Source organism: Suncus etruscus, chromosome 14 (assembly GCF_024139225.1).
Source record: "Suncus etruscus isolate mSunEtr1 chromosome 14, mSunEtr1.pri.cur, whole genome shotgun sequence".
NCBI classification, from domain to species: Eukaryota; Metazoa; Chordata; class Mammalia; order Eulipotyphla; family Soricidae; genus Suncus; species Suncus etruscus.
Genome location: NC_064861.1, coordinates 10,981,052 through 10,990,753, shown reverse-complemented (window position 1 = coordinate 10,990,753; position 9,702 = coordinate 10,981,052). Strand labels below are relative to the sequence as shown.

The window sequence follows — 9,702 nt, the reverse complement described above, 5'->3', positions numbered from 1 at the left end:
AGAAATGCACAGAATATTTCGGACATCCAATCCATATATACCAAAACCAGGATTTGAAGCAGTTATGTTTTCCAGTATATATACTTATATTTAGTGAAAGGATCAAGGCTCAGTGCTACCAATAGAGAGAAGACAGATTATACTTGTTTGGTTTTAAAAAAAAATGGGGATAGCATGATAGTGCATTTTCCTTGCATGTGGATGGCCCAGGATGGATCCAGGTTCAATCTCCAACATCCCATATGATCCTCCAAGCCTGCCAGAAGCTATTTCTGAGTGCAGAAGTAACCCCTGTGCACCAACAGGTGTAGCCCCAAAACAAACAAACAAAAAACAAAACAAACAAATAATGAAGTTTAGTGAGCAATGCCAGAAGTATAATGTGACTTGGGGGGGGGGGGTGGTGGCCACAGCCAGTGATGCTCAGGGGTTACTCCTGGCTATGCACTCAGAAATTGCTCCTGGCTTGGAACTCTGGGGGATCGAATCGTGGTCGTAGGTTAGTGCATACAAGGCAAGCACCCTACTGCTTGTGCCACTGCTCTGGCCCCATAATGTAACTGTTTTAAAGTAGGTCCTACCAGGGGCTCCCCAGGAAAATCCAGAGCATTTTGTTAGGGGAGCAAATGGACAAGAATAGCCATAGAAGAATATCTGGTAGTGAAAGTAGTATAGGAACACTGAGAATGAAAAAAATATAAAACAGAACACTGACTCTCATACATGTGAGGTATATGCTTGATTGCCAAATTATATCCATCACCCTGGTTCATGAATCTTTGAGTTATAAAGTACTAGTAGATGTGAAAGTGAAGAAGTCTCATAGTTAATATGGGAAATGAAGGTAAGACTTGAAGGTTTGAGTCTGGGACATTAGCACATAAATAATTATCAAGGCCCAATTCTTTATAGGAAGGTTCTTTGTAGACAAAAAAAAAAGTAAAGGGGCCAAGGAAAAAGTCCTATGAAGGACAAAAATCCCATTTTGAGATCAGTTAATGAGGGTATAAATGAAAGTCAAACCTAGGAAGTAAATCATTAAAGTCAGAAGGAGATTGGAGGACAATCATTGTTTTTTTGTTTATTGAAAGATCATGTGCCAACCACCTTTCTAAATTCTGCTCATGTATTAAATGCATCTAATCCTGACAACCATACAAAGAAGGGTCTATTCAACTTTGGTGATACAGGAGAAAAGACTGAGACAAAGCAACCACTGAAAGAAATAATTTGAAGAGCAAAATGCAAAAGGGTGAGAATACTCTGAAAAATTGGGGTTGACTAAGGTAAAATAAAAAATATTCCTTAAGTTAAGAAACTGGAGGTTGATGGTGAAATGGACTGAAGAGTTCCAGTGGTTTGAAGTTGGGAGCTGAACCAAAGTGGGTTCTTTAAAGAACGGAGAGTCTGTGGAATGTGGCTAAGGAGATTGGTGTTGTCTTTATTCTATTATTAAAAAGTATGTATGGTGGCAAATGTTTAAATTAAATCTCTAAAACATTGAGAGAATAAAAGGATGGTGTTCATGTGAGGAGTTTCACTATTCTTTTTTTTTTTTTTTTTGGGTCACACCCAGCGGTGCTCAGGGGTTACTCCTGGCTGTCTGCTCAGAAATAGCTCCTGGCAGGCACGGGGGACCATATGGGACACCGGGATTCAAATCAACCACCTTTGGTCCTGGATCAGCTGCTTGCAAGGCAAACGACGCTGTGCTATCTCTCCGGGCCCAAAGTTTCACTATTCTAGGGAGAGAGTAGCCACAAATCAGTTGAAGGTAGACATGGTATAAAGTATTTTTATTTTGAATACAGAAGTTTAAACACAATAGAAAAAAACTAGGATGTGTTTTCATAATTGAGAGATGCAGAGAAATATGTCTTGTTCCAGTGGAGAGGTTGGGAGATACGTGAACAAATTTAACCTGTGAGAAAGATACTTAGCCATTGCAACTACTAGTAAATGGTTAGTCACTACTTTAGTTATTTTATTGCCATACAAACACCAGGATGGGACCTAAGCTGCAAGTCTAGAGAAACTGGCCTTAGTGGGAGCTGAAATTTCAAGCATTTAAAGCATAGTCAAAGAGTAATAAAGGTAGAAGCCAAAGCAGGAAGCCTGTTGGATTGTCTGATAAAAACAGAGGGAAAATCCATGAATAGGTTTCTTTTCCCAAAGAAATACGTTCTGGTGGAGAGGTTGGGAGATACATGAACAAATTTAACCTGTGAGAAAGATACTTAACCATTGCAACTAGTCAGGCAATCAGCTGATTCTTAGGGAGAATTAACAAAGGAGAATGTCTAAGTGTATGAAGAAAGGGGTTGAGAAAGGCCCCACCACTGTTAAGAATACAAAGGGACCAAGAAAACACTGAAGACTGGTCAGCATGAGGGAGGGTTCTCTGGAAGTCAGCTCCCCTGGACAAGGTGAAGGGAAAAAGGAGGCAGAAGCCAGGCTCTCCAGGCAAATAGGCAATGGTCACTTCTCCGGAGGGAGGTTAAAAACCTTCACACCTGGGCATTATTCACGTGATTCCCTCACAATTTGCCCCCATCCTGCATATAATATTCAGAAATTGGCTTTTGCTGGGCTAAAGGCATGGTTTTTTTGTTTGTTTGTTTGTTTGTTGGGGGTCTATACCCAGTGGTTTTTAAAGATTACTCCTGGCTCTGCACTCAGAAATTACTCCTAGAAGGTTTTGTGTGCCATATGGGATGCTGGAGATTGAACCTGAGCCAGCCAGATGCAAGGCAAATACCTTTCCTGCTGTGCTAAAATGTTCTGGTCCCTAAAGTCAGATTTTTGTTTGTCTTCACTACCAATCTTGACTATGTATGTGTGAAGAGAGTAAAAAAAAAAAATCCACTGCTAGAGTCATGTTGGGTTTTTACGGTTGGGTGTTTCCACTTTCATTTCTATTAAAAGCACTTATGCAGGTTCTATAACATAAAGCTATCAAGTTGGTCAAAGTTTTTTCAAAATATATGGGGATCTTCCATTCTTCTCAGCTAAAAAAGTTTACAGAGGCCAGCTGACAGTTCATTCAGGGTTGTCCAAGGTTCGTAGCTGTTGCCTTCTTTCTTAAGCTAGGATGTCATGAGCCTGACTGATATATGAGAGCTGATTGATGCCACATTGGAGAAGATTAATGTTACTGAAAGTCCCAACCTGTATCACTCTACATCATACCTATGTCATAATGGACAATAGTGTATAGCCTTTATACCAAAGACAATGTCTTTATTTGACCTCATTTTCTCAACATGTGGCCCTGTGCCTAGCACAGAATGGGGACCCCAAGAATGCATCTTTGAAAAAAAAAAAGTGGGCGACACTCCATCACACATCCAGACAAAAACTAGGACCAGCGGGAGAATAAAATGAAATCCGAACTTGTGAGACCAGGCAGCTATGTGTTGTGCCTGTGCCCCAGAGAGTTGGATGAAGCATTCTCTTCTGGGCTGGTGAGTGCAGTAGTTCCAGAATTATAGTTATCCGGCTCTGTTGTCCAACGGGGTTGACGTCCTGCCGAGCGCGGCCAAAGGAGACGTGAAGCTGGTGGTCTCCAGCACCCCTCTAGTGGACTTCCTCATGCAGCTGGAGGACTACACGCCAAGGATCCCAGACTCCGTGACAGGTTACTATCGGAACTGCGCCGGCTTTGAAGCCTCAGACTCGCGCATAATTCGGCTCATCTTCCTCACTGCCCAGAAATTCATCTCCGATATGGCCAACGATGCCATACAGCACTGCAAAATTTAGGACACAGCCTCTGGCAGCTCCCGAAGCAAGCGCAAGGACCACAAGGACACTTTAACTATGGAGGATTTGACTCCTGCCCTCAGCGAGTATGGCAGCAATGTGAAGAAACCGCACTACTTTTTCGCCTGAGCCACCTATATTTATCTTCCTAAATGTACTTGTTTGTCCCCTTGTTCCCACACAAGCCTGTTTTTAGAATAAACTTTACTGAGACAGGCAAAAAAAAAAAATAGAGAATTATAGTGATCACTTCAAGCTACATTTTATTTGCAAGGATAACAGCAAAGATGTGATCCTTATCATTTCACATCTCTCAGACTAGAATGAATTGATGATTGTGTTCTCTTTGACAGTCATTCCAAAACCAGCATCACCAGATTATGTGGAGGTAGTGTACTCAGAACGGAAGAAAAACTCACTTCATAAAACATCTCATAATTGGATCAAAAGCTGAGTGTCCAAGCATATGTTCTGGAATACATTCAACAAGTCAGAGGTGTTTTTATTTTGGTGGGGGGGAGGTTGAGGTCACACCAGGCAGTACTCAGGGGTTTCTCCTGGCTCTATGCTCAGAAATCGCTCCTGGCAGGCTTGGGAGACATATGGGATGTCGGGATTCAAACCAATGACCTACTGCATGAAGGGCAAACATCTTACCTCCTTGCTATGGTCCCCAGAGGTGGTTTCATCTTCGATATCATCTTACTTTTTTCATTTGCTTGTTTTGTTATTTAGGGCGAGTTCCTTGCTCTATAATTAGGATTTATTCTTGGCAAGCTCATATGACCATATAAGATGTCAAGTTTGAAATCTAGGTCAACTGACGCAAGACCAGAACCCACACACTGTACTATTTGTCTGGATCCTTATTTCTTAATAATATCTATCCTATAATTATAACATGTCAAAGTTTTTTTTATAATGCACATTTGTATTTTCTACCTATTTGGTGTGATTTTACATATTTAATTCGAAAGTAATTCTGGGACTAAAAATGATACTACTATGAAATTAATAAAAGACTCATTGACCAGAGAAACAGTATAGGGATTAAGGCACTTGCCCTGCACAGGGTTGATTCTGGTTTGATCCCAGATACTGCAAAGTCCCCTGAGCAAAAAAGCCAGGAACAGCTCCTGAGTACCAATAAGTGTGGTCCTACCCTTGCCCCAAATAAATACAATTTATACTTACATGAACTTAAATACCTCGTACCTAAATTTTATAGACATAAAGTCAAGCTACATTGAGAATGTTTATAAAATGTGATCAATTATACAGAATTTTGGTCAATCCTATGGCTTCAAATAATATGTTACTATAAGGGGAGTATTCTGTTTATGACTGAAACCCAACTACAAACATGCTTGTAATCATGTAATCTTTAATATAAATAAAGATATATATTAAATATAAATAAACTAAGGAGACGTGGTTGCAAGTCCTTATCTCCCATATCCCCTTTTGAATTTTTCATTTGTGTTATTTTAAATAACATCTGAGATATGCTGAATGTGTAATAACAAATAAATGTAAGTACAGTGAATAAAATCATGCTAAACATTGTGCATCTGATCACCTCTGCCCATAAATAGGAAACAGTTTTTTGTTTGTGTTTGTCTTAATATGAAACATCTATACCTTAACTAGAGCAGCAAGAAAGGCAACTACCTCACAAACAGATAAAATGTTAGAAATAAAGTTAGCTTTAAAGGATAAGAAGTTGTGGATTTAGAGATAATGTAGAACTTTTATCATTTTTCCCACTAACCCCTACCCTAGAATTCTCCTTTTAGGGAATTAGTGAATTCCATAAGCCATGTTGAGAACTATCCTGTTTATATCAATGAACAAGGCAGACTTAATTCCCAAAAGGTAAGAAACTACAGCCCAGTCAGAGGGAGAGGAAAATAAATGTGTGTTTGAATTCTCAGAGAAATCCAGAAAGAATAAGGGTCTCAGCATACAGTGCCCCAAAGGTAACAGCTAAAGTGTAGTCTAAAACATTCTATGTCAATGTAATCCTATTTCTACTGCAAATTCTCATCCCAGCCCCTTAGATGTCTTTTATTAATTTAAAAACCACTATACTTGCTCTTTCTAGGACTCAAATTTGAGCCAGTGGCTGGAAATAGAGATAGAAAAAAATTTTAATCACCAACATAAAGTCTAAGTAGAAAAAGCAATCTGTGAACAACTTTCAGGAATGTGAAAACTCAGCAAAGAAATAAGGGGCAGAAAGTATAACCCAGAGAACTGTCTTGATCTAAGAAGTAACAACTGCACAAGTCCAGGAAAGGGAGAAGGCAGAATTGGGAAGGGGCTAAAAAAATATCTGAACATCTATTGACAAGAGCATAATGGGATTGAAAACCGGAAGGAATTCAACTGTGCTGAGAAGTAGCAAAAAAAAAAAAAATGTCCCCTGGAGTGGCAAGAAAATGTGTTTGGGGTTTGTGGTCAGGCATTAAATAGTGAAAACCTTTGGAAACTAGTTTAAGTTTAGCTTCTTGTAAATGGGGCTTGAGTAAACAAATGTGTGTTTAGATAGCTCTTCCTTAAATTCAAGGAAAATAGAGAAGGAACTTGAAGCAGGGAGAACAACTGGGAAAAAAAAGCTGTCATTTTCCCTCTGAAGACAGGGAGATGAAGGAGGGACACAGAGCAAAGGTGACTAGAATGAATGAATGAACTTTGTTTCTGCTGAGAGTCTAAAGTGACCACATTGGTCGTGATTTTAGGGCTCACTCTTGATTCTGTGCTCAGGCATCACTCCTAGCAGTCTCTGGGGATTACTATGAGGTGCCTCAAATGGAACCAGGATCTACAGCATGCAGGGCCAGTGTCTTACCCACTGTACTATTCACTCCATCTCTGATGCTAATGTCTTTAATCAAGAGAGGAACCAAGAGCTGGGATGGAGAACAATTGAAGAGTGAAAGAGAAAGACATACAGACAGACAAGGAGCAAGAATCGCAATACTATAGAGTGGATTCTGTGTGTCAGGCACTTTCTTGCTGGCATGATGAATGTTTTGAATTTTATTTTATATATTCTAGGGAAGTTCAGCCAAATGGCTGGTGGTTTCATGCAAAGTTCTGAGGATGTGGTTCTGTTCCAGCTCACTGGAATCATTGAAGTGCTAGGACATCCACCCCTGGCTGCACCCCATGATGGGGGACCACATGGTTCCAGAAATGCAACCAGCCCAGAATTTGTCTATAGCTGGACTATCTCCCACCCCCAGGGCCACAATTTAATCTTCACTTACTGCTGAGTCAATGCCATTAAATGTGGGTGCTGGTGGTTTTTTATCTGTCTCTACAGCTGAGCCTGTATAGACATAAGGGCCCTTATGTCATGTTAAGGGATCTGCTGTAGGAATTGCCTAACCTAGCAGCTCATGTGTAACAGCAACAATAAACTAGAAACACGAGGAGACAAACTGATGCAACTTCGGAAATGGTGTTTGCACTGAAGTCAGACCAAATGATCTGCAGTTTGTTGATGCAAGATTCTCTTCTGAACCTGGCTTATGCCTCCCCAGCAGTACTCAACCTACTCCTCTGTTAAAACTTCTTTTCTGCTTTATGATTCAGTTAAAACAATCCTTGAGAGAATGGATGATTCCCTTTCTCTTTGCTTCTATGGCTCATTGTTTAGGAAAGAACATGACAGTATAGAGTCCTCTGCTTATGGAAATTTCCTTCTTGCCCAGTGTTTCCTTCAACCCCCAGACTATATACAGTGCCAGGCACTTTAGAAATACAGGAAACAATGATTATTGTGCTTCTATAAAAGCAGTCCATAGAGCAGAGGGATGGAGAGGAGGGACAAAGGAAGGTTGTGTAGTGGTGTCATAAATGAGAAAACATTTGATGAAACGTAATCAGAATAAATTGTATGGATTGTATTCGACATTGCAAAAAAGTGGTCAATAGATTCAGAATGCAGAGCAAAAGAGTAGGCATGTTTAGATATAAGAATGAAAGATGCTATAATATAGGAAATAAGAAGTACATATGCACAACTTACAGTATATACTCAAGTATAAGCCGAGTTTTTCTGGCACAAAATTTGACCCAATATCAAAATATCAAAAATAAGATGATAAAATTTGACCCAAACTCGGGTCATAGAGGTTTTATTTTATTCAGTGAACAAGCACCGAAACAAATGCATGTAGTCTCTAGTCGTCTTCTGCCGTCTGCTGGAGGGGGGTGGTGCTTTAGCTGAACTGAAGAGGTAGGCAGCTGAACTGAACTGTATGTCACTGAACTATATTTAACCCACAATACTCAATGGCACATTTAATTAAATGAAAAACCCATTTAAGACAATAAAGTTATGTAAATAAATGTTTATAAATCATGAATCCTTATAATCTGGGGTTTTGGAGTATAAGGATTCAGGATTTTTAACCATTATTTACAATGCTTTACTGTCTTAAATGATTTATTCACTTAAAGTTGCCATTGAATACTATGGGTCAACGTGATGTGCTAGTAGTATACAGTAATCAAACAATCATGTATTGTAAGCATAATCATGTATTTATTTATTTACATATTTATTTATTTACTGATTCCTTAATTATTGTAATTGTTTTGGATATATATTTTTACTTTTGAAATATACCAGTGGCTGCTGCATTTTCCACCTCGGCTTATACCTGAGTTACTAAATTTTCCCAGTTTTTAGGGTAAAAGTAGGGGGTTCAGCTTATACTTCGGGTTGACTATAGTCTTATAGTGCATCCAGTAAGTCAGGGGCACAGAATAAACACCATTAAAATGTAATCACGTTTTTATGAACTGCTTTAGGAAAAGAGATTCATGAACTATTAAAAAATGTTAAAATATATATGAAGGATATTATTTCACTAACATGTTTATGATAATAAATGAGACCCAGCCTACAAAGGGTACAGCGTTTCAAGTGAATTACCCCCAGTTCAATCCCCAGATCCACTTCTTGAAGACTCCTGAGCACCTCCAGAAGTGACCTGACACAAGAGTTGACCCTAGTCAGGAATAAGCCACACCGCTGAGTGTGGTTCAAATACTAAGTAAATTAATAATAATAATAATATTAATAATAATAATAAAACAAATAATAAAACAAAATGAGAACAATATTTTTAATAAAAATTAAAATGCCAATTTATGTATTAACTATAAATTCACTGTAAAAACACAGATAATCATAAAAATAAGTACTCAGAGGGAGCTGAAGTAATAGTACAGAAGGTAGGGCTTTGTCTTGCATTGTGACTATCCCAGATTCAATCCCATCACCCCATATGGTCCCTTGAGCACTGCCAGGAATGATTACTGAGTACAGAGCTAAGAGTAAACCCTGAGCATTGGCAGGTGTGACCTAACTGGGAAAAAATTACTTAGAGAATTCAGAATATCATTAGAAAGAGCTAAATTGGGTGGTAAAAGAGAAGCAGAGCAGAGTTGAGTTGTTGAATATAAATACAGCAAAAATCACATACATGTCAGGTAAAGAAGACATAGATAAGCTGGAGTTATGGAAATACATGTCCAGGGATGCATCTAAGCTCTGCTCTGAGGCAAAGTACATGTTTGGGCTGACATTAACAAAATCTGAGGTTGACCAAGACAAACCCTTTCCTTTCTACAGATCTTCAAGTCTTTTTCTTTGTTGCAGACTATAATGCAAATGAATATTTCATTTATGACAAAATCTGGAGACTTCTCAGAGAAGAAACACAAGAACAAGAGCAAGTGGAGCTATTGGACGATGATAAAACAAAATGTTCTCTTATGGTGAACTGTTCAGAGCATTTGGACAAGGGGTTAAGGACAAGGGCAGGGAGGCAGGAAAGGTGACCGAACAGGTACTCTGGAACAGAGTTTTGGATCCCAGGCAATAAAACCAGAACCAACAGTACACACACTAGTAAATCAACA

At 39.1% G+C, this 9,702-nt stretch overlaps 1 pseudogene; it reads left to right on the top strand.

Annotated features, from left to right (window-relative positions):
• Positions 1-2,386: 2,386 nt before the first annotated feature.
• LOC126028295 (transcription initiation factor TFIID subunit 10-like) lies at positions 2,387-3,999 on the top strand (annotated as a pseudogene).
• The last annotated feature ends 5,703 nt before the right edge of the window (positions 4,000-9,702 follow it).